Source organism: Anolis sagrei, chromosome 6 (assembly GCF_037176765.1).
Source record: "Anolis sagrei isolate rAnoSag1 chromosome 6, rAnoSag1.mat, whole genome shotgun sequence".
Classification (NCBI taxonomy): domain Eukaryota; kingdom Metazoa; phylum Chordata; class Lepidosauria; order Squamata; family Dactyloidae; genus Anolis; species Anolis sagrei.
Window position 1 is genome coordinate 7160908 of NC_090026.1, and position 18088 is coordinate 7178995.

General features: G+C 43.7%; 1 non-coding gene across 1 annotated transcript; it reads right to left on the reverse strand.

Annotated features, from left to right (window-relative positions):
• Positions 1-17964: 17964 nt before the first annotated feature.
• TRNAQ-CUG (transfer RNA glutamine (anticodon CUG)) lies at positions 17965-18036 on the reverse strand. The gene has a single exon. It is a non-coding gene; the product is annotated as a tRNA-Gln (tRNA).
• Between the last annotated feature and the right edge of the window lie 52 nt (positions 18037-18088).

Here is an 18088-nt window from a genome sequence, read left to right on the forward strand (position 1 = left end):
CAGGCTGCCTGTGTTACCATAACCAAGGAGTGTTTTGTGAATGGACACTGCTTCTGTGCTGGTACGGCTGTACCAAGAGCTCCAACTTTATTTTCTTTCTGTTATCTGTTTGCAGTCATAGGGCAGGCCACCTGTCCATCATAATTAAGCTTTGGTTCCGCCCCTTGTTCTGGGCTCTGGGAGGGAAAGGAGCCATTTTTTGGGCAGTCTCGCATAAAGAAGCTAAACTATAGGACGTAGACCAGCTTGTCCTGTAGAAAAGCTTCCTTTCCCAAGAACATCTGGGGAAACAGAAACAGAAATTCCAGGGGAAAGGTCCCAAGGCTTTGGCTGAGAGCTCGCGGCCTCTCAGCCTCACAGTAATCAGAAGGAAAACAGCCCTGAAGTTTTCAAAGAATTCTCGGAGGACAGCATTACAGATCCACAGAACTCCAGCTGAAATATCTACAGACCTCGGCTGGTAGGTCTACTTGATACCCAGACGCATTTGGAATCTGTAGTAGGACCCACACCAATGAGGCATAGATAGTAAACAGCCTGGGAGAGGTTAAATAGGGTTTTTTTCTTACAGAGAAAGTATAGTTAATCAAAGTCTATTGAGGACTGGACTAAGAAAGCCTTGAAGTGTTGTTTGAACCATTGAAGATTTGTTGTTTGTTCCATAATAAAGACTTTGTTGTATCATTAAAGACTCTAAAGACCATCACTTCAGAAAAATCCCTGAGAACCTCTCTTTGAGGCGCCCCTGGCTTTCTGCTGGGCATATACAAATGAAACCTTTCCCCAAATTGTGGAAGGAGCCAAAAGTAGCCTTTCTGGGTCCTTTCCTTACTATTATGCCGTATCTCCATGCTGTGCAGTCCTGGGAGTCATAGTTTCCCAAAGTCCATACCCTTCTCTTGGTGCAGTTACACTACAGAATGATTCCTCTTAGACGCCACTTTCTATAGTATATGTCCTATAGAAAAAACAGCTGTTACAGGCCCAGCGCGCGACAGAACAGCTTCCAATGTGATTGTTGCTCTATCACTCACATTGTCAAATTGTATTAATTCCACAGTGTAGATCAGACATGGGCAAAACTTGGGCCCTCCAGGTGTTTTGGACTTCAACTCCCGTAATTCCTAACAGCCTCAGGCGCCTTCCTTTCCCCTCAGTTGCTTAACAGGGAAGGGGCCTGAGGCTATTAGGAATTGTGGGAGTTGAAGTCCAAAACACCCGGAGGGCCCAAGTTTGCCCATGCCTGGTGTAGATGCACCCTCACACTTCTGAAAGGGAAACTCATAATCTGTGCAAGGCTAAGTTTTCAATCCTAAACAATACTTTGGGATGTTTGCACACCAGGAAAAGATTGTCTTTCCAGCAGGTTGTTCTGACATTTTTTAAACACCTGGGGACAACTCTTCCTTCCTTGTGTAAGGCCCTGTAATTTAATATAATGCAGGTGTGTGCAACTGTGGAAGTTAGGAAGCAATTTTCACATCTTTTTTTCCACAGTGAGCTGAACTCCTTGAGGGAAGGGAATCAATTAGAATCTAGAGAAAATCAAAACTGGAAACCACTTTTGCTTCCCTTTTCAGCAACTACCGTGAGTGGGGTGCATTTTAAAAGGGTCTCGCCCTCAATCCATAGGGTGCGTCTACAGTGTAGGATGAATGCAGTTTGACATCACTTGAACTGCCTTGGAGCAATGTTATGGAATCCTGGGAGTTGTCGCTTCCAAAAGTGTTCAGTGATCTTTGCCAAAGATTGCTGGTGCCTCACAAAACTATAAATCCCAGCATTTTTTGTCTTCAATGTTGTAGATCAACGTGTATTTATTACATTTACTGATATTGTGGAATACTTGAATTTATTTTTGGATGCATAGCTATAGGTTTACATCAACCCAGGCCCTATCTACTGCAGCTCAATGCAGTTAAACTGCATTATATGAGTCTACACCAATGGTTCCCATCCTTTTTTTGACCAGGGACCACTCTCCAACATTAGAACCAAAAGTGTTGTTGTACTTCAGCCTGTGATTGTGTCTGATGTCAATGGGGATGAGAGTTTTTCTGGGCCTGAGTCAAGACCAGGCCTTGTTGAGAGGCCTGAGGTTTCTTATTATTATGGAGTGTTTCTCCTGTAGATTCCCAAGGTCAATTTCCTGGGAGAGGCCCACAGCAGTCTTTCTCTAAGAAACTGTCCTCTAAATATGATTTGTCAAGTACAGAATTTAATGAGTTTGAAGATAGAAAACAAGACTTTTGCAAACTAAGGGAAAGTTATCAAGATTGGAGGAGTTAAGTGCTAGAAAAGAGAGATAAGAAATCCTTATTTGGTTGTAAAGGAAAATGAAATGCTTTCCTTTCGGTTCATGGAACAGGAAAATCTTTATATGATACGAGGAAGGATTTTAGCTCAGTCTCATCAGCACTGGAATTTCATGACGGTCTTGTATCCAAGTGGAGTTCCAGTTTCATGTTTCAAGTTTTGCCAGGTTCCTGTTCTGGGCATTGGATCTTCATGCTGCCTTCTTCCTTTGGGTTTTGCATCTTTGGATCTTGTGTTTTTAAGAGTATAGTCCAAAACAGTATTTTTCAAAGACTACAGATAGTCCATGAACTTCAGGGTACACTTTGAAAAATACTATTTTGGACTATACTGTTTCGAGAAATATTTTTATTTTATTGAAATAATATAGAATACATGGAAAGAGGGTGAATATTTTCAAGAAGATAGGAAAGTAGGAAATTATAATGAAAAAATGTAGAAAAAAATAAAAATTAAAAAAATTCAGGTCCCAAAAAGAAAAAAGGTCCCTTAAAAAAAGGGAAAAGGGGGGGGGGGGAGAAAGAGAGAGAGAAAACGACTTCCTTCTAATTCTGCTTGTTTTTGTCTCTTTTTGTTTGTATTTATATAATCCATTTTTGTGTTTCTTAGTTGTGAGCTAAGTCCAGTTACTTGTCCTTATGTCTATTTTCCATATAGTCATCAATTATTAATTATTGACCAAATTGTTTAACTGGGTTGCTTGTATTCCTTTTTAATTTTAAAAAAACAATTAATATACTGTTTCAATCATTTTTATTGCTTTGCTTACATATATCCTTCAATATCCTGCTTGCTGATTATACTATACTGGTATGGTGTCTAATAGGCCTGGGTAACAACGGAAAAATTTGTTTCTAAAATCGATTCGTTTTTTGGGGGGTTTTGTGTTTTGTTATTTAAAATAATTACAAAATTTTCCATTTAAAAAGTTCGATATTTACGAAATTTCGTAAATGTGAAAAAAATTACAAAACATTAACGAATCGATTTCCGAAACAATAACGAATCGATTCGTTAATGGCGGACGCGACCGCGAAATACGCTAAAAAACCTCCAAAAACTTCTGAAGCTTCCCTCTCCCTCTGTTGTTGACTGTTGGTGTGATATTATAATTTTTTTTCACTAATTAAACAAAAAACTTGCCCCAGACATGCGGAAATAATAACGAAACGACCTCAGAACAATAACGAAACTAATACAATAACGAAATACGAAGCATTTACAAAACGTGTTTAAAAATTCGTTTGTTTTTTTAAATTGCTCCAGAATGGTTTGTTATCGTTTCGTAATTGAAAAAATTAACGAATTATTAACGAATTACGAATTAACGAAACGAAACCGCCCAGCCCTAGTGTCTAAGGGCAGAGGTGTTCCTACTCTTGGATACAACAAGAGTTACAAATCGGTTTTTGGTCAACTTTAGATTCACTTTGTTTATTTGGGGTGCCGATTCAGAAAATTGCATTGGATAGACCACATCAGCTTTAGCTTCTGATACAGAACATATACCATCCGGTAGTCTCTATCTATTTAATAAGCCTTAGCACTATAAGAGGGTTTTGTGAGACCAGTCGCTCTTGTTGCAACGCTGTAGTAATGGTGAGACCAGGAACCATATTTTAGTTCTTGCGGACCACTGGTGGGCCATGGACCACAGGTTGGGAACCACTGGTATACACTGACTATATAAAGGAGGCCCCTTCTACACCGCCATATAATCCAGATGATCAAAACAGATTATCCAGATTATCTGCATTGAACTGGCAGTATATGGCAGTATATGAGTCTATACTGCCATATAATCCAGTTCAAAACATATAATTTTATATTGCAGTGTAGAAGGGGCTGGAGGTTTGCACTGCATTATATGGCAGTGTAAATGGGGCCCCAGCCTTCCTAAATCTGAAGTTCTCCAGTTGAGTTGGATTGCAACTCCCACCATCCTCCAGCCCAGCATGCACTAGAATCATAGAATCATAGAATCAAAGAGTTGGAAGAGACCTCATGGGCCATCCAGTCCAACCCCCTGCCAAGAAGCAGGAATATTGCATTCAAATCACCCCTGACAAATGGCCATCCAGCCTCTGCTTAAAAGCTTCCAAAGAAGGAACCTCCACCACACTCCGGGGCAGACAGTTCCACTGCTGAACGGCTCTCACAGTCAGGAAGTTCTTCCTAATGTTCAGATGGAATCTCCTCTCTTGTAGTTTGAAGCCATTGTTCCGCATCCTAGTCTCCAAGGAAGCAGAAAACAAGCTTGCTCCCTCCTCCCTGTGGCTTCCTCTCTCCAAAGGCAGCTGAGAGGAACTATTTTCTTCCTCTTCTTTGTCCTAGTGTTAGATGTTTGTTGCTCTATTTTATAGTTCACCTATTTCCCACAGTCTCATAGGTCCTCCTCTACTATGCTATCCAGTCCACAAATTGTCCTTGGCAGGAATGGTAACTGGGCAGCCCTCCGGATGTTGAACTGCAATGCCCAGAATTCTCGGCCAACACAGCCATCAGCCAGGAATGCCAGCAATTACCATTCCCGTTCGACAGTATCAGGGAACTGAATCCAGCGATAATGCAATCCACCCTTCTGCGTGTATGTGCATTGCCTAAGGCAAGGAGCTGCAGATCTTTGAACCTTTGCCAAGGGAGAGGCGAGCTTTTGGCTCTGTATTAGCAGTCCAATAACTGGACACCCATCTGGACTGATCATATCTCCCCGCTCCCTGTGTTCGGAAAGAGTCTCAGAGAAGGACCACATAGAAGGATAGAATCCTAGAGTTGGAAGATACCTTAAAGGTCATCCAGCCCAAGAATCATAGAATCAAAGAGCTGGAAGAGACCTCATGGGCCATCCAGTCCAACCCCCTGCCAAGAAGCAGGAATATTGCATTCAAATCACCCCTGACAGATGGCCATCCAGCCTCTGTTTAAAAGCTTCCAAAGAAGGAGCCTCCACCACACTCTGGGGCAGAGAGTTCCACTGCTGAACGGTTCTCACAGTCAGGAAGTTCTTCCTCATGTTCAGATGGAATCTCCTCTCATGTAGTTTGAAGCCATTGTTCCATTGCGTCCTAGTCTCCAAGGAAGCAGAAAACAAGCTTGCTCCCTCCTCCCTGTGGCTTCCTCTCACATATTTATACATGGCTATCATATCTCCTCTCAGCCTTCTCTTCTTCAGGCTAAACATGCCCAGTTCCTTAAGCCGCTCCTCATAGGGCTTGTTCTCCAGACCCTTGATCATTTTAGTTGCCCTCCTCTGGACACATTCCAGATTGTCAATATCTCTCTTGAATTGTGGTGCCCAGAATTGGACACAATATTCCAGGTGTGGTCTAACCAAAGCGGAATAGAGCATGGGTAGCATTACTTCCCTAGATCTAGACACTATTCTCCTATTGATGCAGGCCAAAATCCTATTGGCTTGAGATTGAGGCTATGACTTCCTCGGATCTAGACCAGGAATGGGCAAACTTCAGCCCTCCAGGTGTTTTGGACTCCAACTCCTGTTGTTGAGCAATTTAGAGTGGCTGTAGATAGAGAGATCCAAGCCATTGTGGGTTGCCTGGTGAGAAAAGAAGCCAGTATTCCAGAATAAATCTCAACAAGTTGAAGAGAAAGCCACCGAGGTTTTTATTTCATTCCAGCTGGAAAGGATGATGATTGCAGTAGCCTGCCAAAAATCGTCATGCCCATTGGGCAGAGAAATACAATATTTATAGCCTTCAGATTCAAAACAGAGAGGCAGGCAGGAGCCCTTGGGATGGGCCAAGAGGTGGGTAAGGAAGCGTGGGTAAGAAAATGATATATCTATAAAAATAAAAATGTAATGTTCTTTTGTGGGATTAACATAACTCAAAAACCACTGGACGAATTGCCGTCAAATTTGGCCACGAGACACCTACTAACCCAAGGAGTGATTTTGTCATTTGGGAGTTGTAGTTCCCCTACAATCAAAGAGCATTCTGAACTCCACCAACGATGGAATTGAACCAAACGTGGCCCACAGGACTCCCATGACCAAGAGAAAACACTAGAAGGGTTTGGTGGGCATTGACCTTGAGTTTGGAAGTTGTAGTTCACCTACATCCAGAGAGCACTGTGGACTCAAACAATGATGGATCTGGACCAAACTTGGCACGAATACTCAATAGGCCCAAATATGAACACAGATGGAGTTTGGGGGAAATAGATCTTGACATTTGGGAGTTGTAGTTACTGGGATTTATAGTTCTAAAATCAAAGAGCATTCTGAACCCCACTAACGACAGAATTGGGGCAAAATTCCCACACAGAACCCCCATGACCAACAGAAAATACTTAAGACCATCCAGGCCAACTCCCTTCACCAGGGCAGGATAATGTAATCAAAGCCCTCCTGACAAAGAGCCATCCAGCCATAGATATAGATAGATATATATGATTCACACACAGAGAGATATAGTATCATATATTTGAAAGGGACCCCTAAAGAAAGACAATTCTATGTTGCGTGTTCCAGAGTAGGCAAACCAGACAATCTCCACATCGATACTGACAAAGAAACAGCAAGAAATACTATTTACCCAGAAGCATAAAGAAATTACATATATTGGAAACCAACACTTTCTTGTTACTTTATTTTCCAGATCACCAGACCGGGCCACAGCAATGCGTACCGGAGATGGCTAGTAAAATATATAAAATAATGTATAAATATTAAAATTAATATGGTGTCCCTATTTCGCGGATTTTCACTTATGGCAGGTGGTCCTGGAACGGAACCCCTGCGATACACGAGAGAACACTGTACTGAGATCAAGATATGCTACATCCACAGCATTCCCGTAAATTTCGTAATGTTGTGAATCTGAGAAAGTTCGCATTGAACCGTAGGCTTCACTGGCTTCTCATGGGTGGATCTTGCTATGGAGGTCTGGGGCTGTTTCTTGAATCTCATCCACTTTCTACCAAGATCGTTGCTGTATTTTCCCACCCTTCATCTTCTTCCCATGTTCTGGGAGGTATCCCAGTGCCTTTGAATTTAATTTAGTTTCGACATCACCCCAGAGACTGCCTACAACGTGGACACATTCCATTCTACAGTGAGCTTTGAAATGAGAAAGAAATATTCCATAAACAAGAGAGCGAGCTGCTCGATCAAGTACCAACATTGGACCCTTTCACACGACACAGCTATAGTGCCATGGTTCCACTTCCAATGCCACAATTCCATCCCATTGAATGTTAAACGTTATCCCGGTCAGTTGCTACAAAGTGAGGCCCCTTCCCCACTGTCAGTCCAGATTATCTGCTTTGAGCTGGATTATATGGTAGTGTAGACTCATATAATCCAGTTTAAAGCACATAATCTGGAGTATTTCATTTGATAATCTGGATTATATGGTGGTGTAGATCCAACCTGGAGCCCCCGGTGGCTCAGTGGGTTAAAGCTCTGAGCTGCTGAGCTTGTTAACCAAAAGGTCACAGGTTTGATTCCGGTAAGCGGCATGAGCTTCCGCTGTCAGCCCTAGCTTCTGCCAACCTAGCAGTTCGAAAACATGCAAATATGAGTAGATCAATAGGTACCGCTCCGGTGGGAAGGTAACGGCACTCCATGCAGTCCACATGACTTTGGAGGTGTCTATGGACAACGCCAGCTTTTCAGTTTAGAAATGGAGATGAGCAGCACACTCCAGAGTCAGACATGACTGGACTTCATGTCAAGGGACAACCTTTACCTTTTTAGATCCAACCTAAGTTGTAGTTCTAGAAGGTCTTTAGCCTTCTCTGCCAAAGAGTGCTAGGGCTTCCCCAAGCCCCATCTACACTGTCACATAAAATTCAAATTATCTGCTGTGAACTGGATTAACTTGCAGTGTAGACTCATATAATCCAATTCAAAGCAGATAATGTGATTTATCTGCTTTGATAATCTGGATTATATGGCAGTGTAGAAGGGGCCTGAGTTCAAAACATAGTTTGCATGCAGTTAACTCACTGGCAAGTAGAGGAGGGCTATACAGACACTGTAGAATTAATTCAGTTTGACATCGCTTTTTGTAGAATCAACTCAGTTTGACACCAGTTTGACAAGGAGCCCCCAGAGTTAAACCCTTGTGTCAGCAGAACTGCTGACCGACAGATCAGCAGTTTGAATCTGAGGAGAGTGAGTTGAGCTCCCTCTGTCAGCTCCAGCTCCCCATGCAGGGACATGAGAGAAGCCTCCCACAGGATGGCAAAACATCAACTATCCGGGCATCCCCTGGGCAACATCCTTGCAGACGACCAATTCTCTCTCACACCAGAAGCGACTTGCAGTTTCTCAAGTCGCTCCTGACATGGGAGCTTAATAACATAGAACCTTGGGAGTTGTGGTTTCGTGAACCCTAAAACTACAACTCCCAGGATTCTTTAGCAGTTAAAGGAGTGTTACAGTTATCCAGACAGGGTGCATCTACACTGCAGATTTAATGCAGTTTGACACCACTTCAACTGACATGACTGGGGCCCCTTCTACACTGCTATATAAAATCCAGATTATCTGCTTTGGACTGCATTGTATGGCAGTGTAGAAAGGGCCTTATACCAGATCTACACTGTCATGTAGTGCAGTTTGAACTCCATTCTATTGTCAGAACAGACCCATATAATGCATTATATGGGTCTGCGGCGATCATGTAGTGGAGACCCAAAGTCACTCCTAGAATTATAGAGTTGGAAGACACTCCGTGGGCCACCAGTCCAACCCCATTCTGCCAAGAAACAGGAAAATCACATTCAAAGCACCCTTGACAGATGGGCATCCAGCTTCTCTTTAAAAGCCTCCAAAGGAGGAGCCTCCACCGCACTCCAGGGCAGAGAGTTCCACTGCTGAACAGCTCTCACAGTCAGGAAGTTCTTCCTAATGTTCAGGTGGAATCTCCTTTCCTGTAGTTTGAAGCCATTGCTTCATAGCGCCCTAGTCTCCAGGGCAGCAGAAAACAAGCTTGCTCCTTCCTCCCTATGACTTCCTCTCACATATTTATACATGATCCTCATCATGTCTCCTCTTAGCTTTCTCTTCTGAATGCTAAACATGCCCAGCTCTTTAAGCCGCTCCTCATAGGGCTTGTTCTCCAGACTCTTGATCATTTTAGTCGCCCTCCTCTGGATGCATTCCAGCTTGTCAACATCTCCCTTCAATTGTGGTGCCCAGAATTGGACAGAGTGTGATTCCAAGTAAAGTGGTCTAACCAAGGCAGAACAGAGGGGTTGCATGACTTCCCGGGTTCTAGAAACTAGACTATTTAATACAGGCCAAAATCCCATTGGCTTTTTTTGCTGCTGCATGATGGCAAAATTCCATTCCTATAGAATTGTCTGAAGCCTCATTTACACTGCAATATAAAATCCAGATTATCTACTTTGACCTGGATTATATGGCAGTGTTGTTGTTGTTGTTCATTTGTTCAGTCATTTCCGACTCTTCGTGACTTCATGTACCAGTCCATGCCAGAGCTCCCTGTCGGCCGTCACCACCCCCAGCTCCTTCAACATCAATCCAGTCACTTCAAGGATACCATATAATCCAGTTCAAAGCACATAATCTGGGTTACTTTATTTGATAATCTGTATTATATGGCGTTGTAGATCCAACCTGTTGTAGTTCTAAAACGTCTTTAGCCTTCTGTGCCAAAGAGTGCTGGTGCCTCCCACACCTCATCTACACTGTTTCATAAAATCCAGATTATCTGTTTTGAGCTGGATTATCCGGCAGTGTAGACTCATAGAATCCCATTCAAAGCAGATAATGTAGATTGTCTGATTTGCTAATATGGATTATTTGGCAATGTAGAAGAGGTCCCAGACTACAACTCTTGGGATTCCTAGCATTGAGCCATGGCAGTCAAAGTGGTGTCAAACTGCATTAATTCCACAATGTAGATGCCTCCTAGGCAGTGACTAAAATGGACACCTTTGCCCTCAACCCGTTTGTCCACCTACACTGCAGGATTCCTATTTCCAGAACCTCCTGGGAGGGCATGAGATGGAGAAAAAGATTGCCTCCTTCCAGATGGATGGACCAAGATGTCCTTCAGCTCAAGAGATTTATCCGGGCCTATTTGAATTGGAAGGCTGGCCCTTTGGTGCTGCAGCGCAGAGATCTGGTCCAGATCCCATCAGATTAAGCCTGGTCATAATCTCTTGTGCTATTCCACCTCCATCCTGGAGAATGGATGATGTCAAGCCGCCCACATTGACACGTGAATCAGCATTACCGCCGGTGCCTCCTGGCATTTCCTCACCTTCCACCTGCTGCTAATGAGCGGTGAATTAGAGATGCGCCTAATTGAGCCTAATTAGGCACCCTTGCATTCTTTCCTGGGACAAAAAGGCCAATGTTATGAAGTTAGAGGGCTGAGGATTGCTCACCAGGCTGGAATAGAGGTGCAAAAGGTGAATCAGCAGAAATAACCAGAGATAAAGAGTTACTTACTTACTTACTTACTTAGACGATCCTTCGTTGTCTGAGTATGATGGCCATCCAATTGTAGTGTCTTTGCGATGGATACGTAGGTGACTGCAGAGCACTATTCTTGACCCATATGTTCTTCCACAGCGAGTGCATCGGTTTCCAGGTGGAAGGTGGTCCCGTTCAGGGTTGGCTTGACACGCCTTTCTCTTGGCACGTCTCTCCCTTTTGCCCTCAATTTGTGCCTATTCGAATTCCACAGCACTGCTGGTCACAGCTGACCTCCAGCTAGAGCTCTCAAGGGCCAGGGCTTCCCAGTTCCCGGTGTCTATGTCACGGTTTTTAAGGTTAGCTTTAAGCCCATCTTTAAATCTCTTTAAATCCATTTTCTGTTCTTGAGTTTGGAGTAGAGTAACTGCTTTGGGAGACAGTGGTCGGGCATTTGGACAGCAGAGTTAATGGCATAGGAGCATTGCTTCATATTATAATATTATAATTATCTATATATATAAATTTGTTAGGGGCATCCAACGAGGAAACAAAACTCAAAAACCCCCCAACGAAACTTAACCAAAATTCCCATGCCCATAACACAACCCACAAGGTACAAACATATGTACTCAAAATGAAAAACAACACAACAACACACTCACAAAACGGCAAAACAACAAAACTCAAAAAAACCCCAACGAAACTTAACCAAAATCCCCGTGCCCATAACACAACCTACAAGGTACAAACATATCTACTCAAAATGAAAAACAACACAACAACACACTCACAAAACGGCAAAACAACAAAACTCAAAAATCCCCCAACGAAACTTAACCAAAATCCCCGTGCCCATAACACAACCCACAAGGTACAAACATATCTACTCAAAATGAAAAACAACACAACAACACACTCACAAAACGGCAAAACAACTGAGCATGTGCATTGGCACCCAGCCGCAAGTTCCCTGGCACGCGCACATGGCCTTCCAGCCAATGTTCCCTCTGCGGAAACCATGCCCACTCCAAGCCCCGCCGCGCCGCTTCCCGCACACACACACCCCCTGCCGCACGCACACACGCAACCCCACGCTCCATCACTCCCCCCGCCGCCGCATACACACACGCAACCCCACTCCCCCCGCCGCCACACACACACACGCAACCCCACGCTCCATCACTCCCCCCACTGCCGCACACACACGCAACCCCACTCCCCCCGCCACCGCACACACACACGCAACCCCACTCCCCCCGCCGCTGCACACACACACGCAACCCCACGCTCCATCACTCCCCCCGCTGCCGCACACACACACGCAACCCCACGCTCCATCACTCCCCTGCCCCAATCTTACCTCCTTTTACTTCACGCCACCACCAAACCCCACCCCACCCCTTCCCGCCCTGTCAAAATCTAGGAAAGACAGGAAGGAAGGAAAGAAGGAAGAAAGAGAAAGGGAGGTAAAGAAAAAAGGGGGAAGGAAGGAAAGTTAGAGGAAGAAGAAAAGGAAAGAAAAGGAAAGATGGAAGGAAAGAAAAGAGAGACAGCAGAAGAGAAAGAAAAAGGGGGAAGGAAGGAAGGAAAGAGATAGAGAAAGAAGAGGAGAAGGAAAGATGGGAAGGAAGGAAGGAAGGAAGGAAGGAAGGAAGGAAGGAAGGAAGGAGGGAGGGAGGGAGGGAGGGAGGGAGGGAAAGAAGGAGAGAAAGAGGGAAGATTGGCCACAGCAACACGTGGCGGGTAATGGTTGTTATTTCTATTATTATTATTATGCTATTGCTCCTATGAGACCCTTTTAGGGGGAATGGGAGAGGTGTCAGGTCCCGGAGGCAATGCATTGCATTATTGTTATTGTTATGATGGTGGTGAAATAAAAGGGAATAAAAAGTGAAAGAAGGAAGCAAACAGGGAGGGAAGAAAGGCAAAGGAAGAAAGGGGGAGGGAATGAAGGAAAGAGAGAAGGATGAAACCAAGTAGTGAAAGAAGGAAAGAAAGAAAGAGGTAGAGAAGGAAGAAAGGAGAGAAAGGGGGAGGAAAAGGGGGAAGGACTAGGTAGGGACCTCTCTTTCATAATAGTCCAGATATCTACCTCAACTTTGATAAGTTTTACTATAGGCCACAGCAATGCGTGGCAGGGCACAGCTAGTAATATTTATAATATTATAATGTTATGCAATATAATACTACTACTAATAATAATAATAATAAGCCATGGTATTCCCTGTAGTAACCTACGGATGTGAGAGCTGGACCTTAGGGAAGGCTGAGCGAAGGAAGATCGATGCTTTTGAGCTGTGGTGCTGGAGGAAAGTGCTGAGAGTGCCTTGGACTGCGAGAAGATCCAACCAGTCCATCCTCCAGGAAATAAAACCCGACAGCTCATTGGAGGGAAAGATACTAGAGACAAAGTTGAAGTACTTTGGCCACATCAGGAGGAGACAGCAAAGCCTAGAGAAGGGAATGATGCTGGGGAAAGTGGAAGGCAAAAGGAAGAGGGGCCGACCAAGGGCAAGATGGATGGATGGCATCCTTGAAGTGACTGGACTGACCTTGAGGGAGCTGGGGGTGGGAGCTCTGGCGTGGGCTGGTCCATGAGGTCACGAAGAGTCGGAGACGACTGAACGAATGAACAACAACAATAATAATAATATGATATTATAATTATATATTTATATTACACTAGCCATCTCCTGCCACGCGTTGCTGTGGCCCAGTCTGGAAAATAAAGTAATTAGAAAGTGTTGGTTTCTAATCTATGTAATTTCTTTATGCTTGTGGGTAAACAGTATTTCTTGTTGTTTCTTTGTCAGTGTTGATGTCAAGATGGTCTCGTTTGCCTACTTTGGAGCATGCAAAATATAATTGTCCTTCTTTAGGGGTCCCTTTCAAATCTATGACACTATATCTGTGTGTGTGTGAATCATATATATCTGTCTATATCTATGGCTGGATGGCTCTTTGTCAGGAGGGCTTTGTTTACATTTTCTTGCCCTGGTGCAGGGAGTTGGACTGGATGGCCTTAAGTATTTTCTGTTGGTCACGGGGGTTCTGTGTGGGAAGTATTTTTGTGCCTGTCTGTCGTTCATGGGCTTCAGAATCCTCTTTGATTGAGAACACTGTGGACTCAAACAATGATGGATCTGGACCAAACTTGGAACTAATACTCGATATGACCAGATGTGAACACTGGAGGAATATTGGAGAAAACAGACATTGACATTTGGAAGTTGTAATAGCTGGGATTCATAGTTCGCCTACAATCAAAGAGCATTCTGAACTCCACCAACGCTGGAATTGAACCAAACTTGGCACACAGAACTCCCATGAACAAGAGGAAATACTGAAATGGCTAGGTGAGCCTTAAGTTTTGGAGATGTAGTTCACCTATATCCAGAGAGCACTGTGGATTCAAACAATGATAGATCTGGACCAAACTTGGCATGAATACCCAATATGCCTAAATGTGAACACTGGTGCAGTTTGGGGGAATAGACCTTGACATTTGGGAGTTGTAGTTGCTGGGATGTATAGTTCAACTACAGTCAAAGAGCATTCTGAACCCAGCCCACAATAGATCTGCACCACACTTGGCACACTACCTACATAGTCAACATTGAATACTGGTGGGGCTGCAGGGAGTGGGTGGTATTTTTTAATTCTACGAGCTATAGTTCACCAACACCAAAAAGGAAGAGAAGGACAGGTGGAGAAATCTTCAGCCTTCTCTGATGGTCTTTGACAATCCCTCTGAAACCCCCTCATGACCCCCCATGGGGTCCTGACCCGCAGATTGAGCAACACTACTCTAAAGGGTTACGTTGCCTTTTTTATTCTTTAAACTGCACATTTATTGCAATTTTGAATTTGCAATACTTTTATATAATAATATGTTGGCTACTTTTTCATTTTCTTTGGTCTTATGCTGGGGACAAAATGTAGAATAAAAAAAATAATGAAGTATCATATGCTAATGTGCAAAGAACCAGAAAGCTTGTGTTCACGTCCCTTGTTTTTCTTTCTTGTAGGAAGAAGGGAAATAAGTGACAAGAGACTCATCAGATAAGGAGAGATAAACAACGCCACTGTTTGGCATTCCAGATTTTGATTGACAGCTGATGTATCCATTTTGTCTGCTTCCCAGACAACAGTAAACAAGTTGGCCAATCATTGGAAAGGGAAAAAATCTGACACCTTCCATGACTCAGTGATATCGAATCCTGGGAATTGCAGTTTTGCAAGGTGTGCTTGTGCCTCACCGGGGTCCCGTTAAAGCAGGCCTGGGCAAACGTTGGCCCTCTAGGTGTTTTGGACTTCAACTCCCACAATTCCTAACAGGAAGTTGAACATGACACACCCCCCATCAAAGATAGTAACTTATAGTTTTACTAAGGACAAGGACACCAGACTGGATAATAAGGGTTAAGCCTTGGTCAATTTGCCAAGACACTAACAACAACAAGGACCCTTCCCATGTTAGATAGTGTGTACATTTAATCAAGGTTTTATGCCCTAGGTTTCATATACAGCAGAAGGTAGCACATTTATTACTGAGAAACCCCCTCCCTTTACACTTATGTGCTCTCTTGAACTTCTATGGGACTCTGGTGGGAGGGATAAGTGTGTATGTTTTCTATATCATGATTTCTATATTTCTGTATTTCTCCCTGTGTGCCTGACCTTTTCCTGATCCTTTTGCCCAATTCCCCTTTATTGAAAAAATGTATAAAAATATAAGAAGCCATCCCTGTGACCCTGGAAAGGAGGAAATCCTCAGTTGGAAAAGACCATTATCAAAATTGCATGGACAATAACAAAGGATCGTGACCTCTGGCCTCGGAGTTGCCCCCCAGAGGAAGCGGTCACTTGGCATTTATGATCATATCTCAATAAGACAAAGGAAGCCTTCGGAAAGCCACACCTTGTCCTAATCTGTTACTGATTCAACTTTTATCTAATGAAACCACAGCCAAAATTCTCTCATTGTTCCTGTCTCTCAGCACTGAAAAAATCCAAATTATGGTAGATTTGCCAGCCATCAAAGTTTATTGCAGCCGCTCAAAGACAATAGCAAAGGCTGGCTCACAGCCCCCCCCCCCCCCCCAGGACTCGCTAGCCACTTGGACATTTTCTACTTCCATGATCCTCTCAAGAATCCATTGTTTCTCTCTTGTCCCACCTCCCTCTGTCCTGATTCGTCAGGACGCCAAGGCGGTAGAAGCCCAACGATTGGCCCAGGCACTCAGGAGGAGGCCAAGCCTCCTCCCAGCTGAAGACCGCCAGCCAATCATCATTGAGCCGGCAGAGGGACGGGGAATGAGAGATTCAAACCTGGCAGCTCTGTTTTATGTATTAAAAGGCCTTTATTTTTGTACACCGTATGCTTAGCTTGGCAAAATATTGCTGCTTTGCATCCTTTTCAACTGAATCGCAATAAAATCAACTTTGGTAAGATTTCTTTTGGGAACTTAGTAAAAACCTATTAAATTGGGCTTCTCTTTGCTCACCATTGTAGCAAGCCCTCTTTGGTGGGTCCGCAGGGTCGCTCCTTCAGGGCCAGACCCTTTTTAATTCCTCCATGATTTCAATTCCATGAAATCCAAAACCAAGGCCTGACTCGAACCAAGAACAAGAGAACTCAGGCTTAGCTTCTCACTCTAATGCAGCATTGTCTGAACCGACTTTAAGCAAAACAACTTGTTGTTTAATAGAAACCCATGAAAGCATTACGCCTTCTATGAATTTTCTCCCCATCTTTCCCACGCAATCTCTCAGACCGGCTTAATTTATTTTTGGCTCTGATTTGTAAACAAAGACTTGTTGATCTCCATAGCTACAGGTGGTTTCTCCTGGGAAGCCTTCTTATCACTCAGTTCTTCACTCGATTCCTTATCTGCTGTTGCTGCTTCTGGCTCCTCGGACTGGCCTTAAGGCCCTGCATTTTTCTTTAAAGCAGGCTTGGGCAAACGTTGCCCCTCCGGGTGTTTTGGACTTCAACTCCCACAATTCCTAACTGCCAGTAGAAATTCCAAGAAACCCATAAACAAGGCTTTCAAAAATAGTTTTTTTGAGATTTACTGAGACACTTGTTGGACCACCTCAGCAAGCAAGAGTCCAAAAGTGGCAGGCTAAAATCTAGAACTTCAATCAATGGCTGATACCAAATGAGAGACTTCCCCCTGGGCACACAGAAAACTGTGTGACTTGGAAGGTGCTGAACAGACTGCGCTCTGGCACCACGAGATGCAGAGTCAACCTTAAGAAATGGGGCTACAGAGTGGAATCCATGTCGTGCGAGTGTGGAGAAGAGCAAATTACAGACCACCTACTGCAATGCAATCTGAATCTTGCCACATGCACAATGGAGGACCTAATCACCTCTCAACAAAACATTGCCCCAGGCACTGCCAGGCCATCAAATCAAGGTGGTCAGTTGAAACATTCACACCTAGCTCCAGCAGACAAGAGTCCTTTGTCCCACCCTGGTCATTCCACAGATATATAAACCCTTTTTCCTAGTTCCAACAGACCTCACTAGCTCTGAGGATGCTTGCCATAGATGCAGGCGAAACGTCAGAAGAGAATGCCTCTAGAACATGGCCATATAGCCCGAAAAACCTACAACAACCCAATGGAGGACCTTCTTGCAGCAACACCAGAGGCACTCCAAGTGGCCAGCTACTGGTCAAAGGACATTGAATAGAATACCAAATCTACAAACTTTGTGCTTTGTTTGTTTGTTTTTTTGTTTTTAATGCAATACAACTGTTTTGGTTTGCTCCTGACACGATAAATAAACAAATACCAAGGCTTGACTTGAACCAAGAACAAGAGAATTCAGGCTTAGCTTCTCACTCTAATGCAACGTTTCCTGAACTGCCTTTAAGCAAAGCAACTAGTTGTTTAATAGACACCCATGAAAGCATTACGTCTCCCATGAATTTTCTCCCCGACTTTCCCATGCAATCTCTCAGACCGGCTATTAGGAATTATGGGAGTTGAAGTCCAAGACACCTGGAGGGCCAAAGTTTGCCCAGGCCTGCCCACTTTAAATCAATCATACCAATATATTAACCTAGGTTTCTGATATAAAAATAATGCTTCAGATTTTTTATTATAAATTTATATATTTTTAATTAATTTGCAAATAAATAAGTTGTTTATTGTATTATTATTATTATTTCCATTTTCCCCTCTTAAAAGCCTTAAATGTTTACTTGCACAGAAAATATAGGTTCCGCCGAGATTTGAACTCGGATCGTTGGATTCAGAGTCCAAAGTGCTAACCATTACACCACGGAACCCCCGCACAAGAAGGGGTTAACCTGCCTTCGTTGTCAATTCCTCTGAGCCAGA